Raw genomic sequence first — 317 nt, 5'->3', positions numbered from 1 at the left:
CGAGGAGGGAAAAAGAGCAAGCGAGAGAGAAAAGGCGAGCCAGCGCGGAAAAAGAAATTTACATCACACCTTGTTTTCCTGGATCGCCTTGCAACTCTCGCCCTACTTGCATCCATCACACTCATCCACCGACACTGTCCAACGGGTTGTGTTGCACCGTGCAATTGAGTCCGACAGTTGGGTGATAAACTTTGTCAATACACCCTTATGAATGGAATTTACTTCCACTGTACGGTTTGCTGACACGGCATTTTCGTGGTACCGTTACTTTAGGATATATACAATATATTGTGATAACATGACTGATCTCTGAGTGC

This window comes from Penaeus monodon, chromosome 22, assembly GCF_015228065.2.
Source record: "Penaeus monodon isolate SGIC_2016 chromosome 22, NSTDA_Pmon_1, whole genome shotgun sequence".
NCBI classification, from domain to species: domain Eukaryota; kingdom Metazoa; phylum Arthropoda; class Malacostraca; order Decapoda; family Penaeidae; genus Penaeus; species Penaeus monodon.
Note: the sequence above shows the minus strand (reverse complement) of the source record.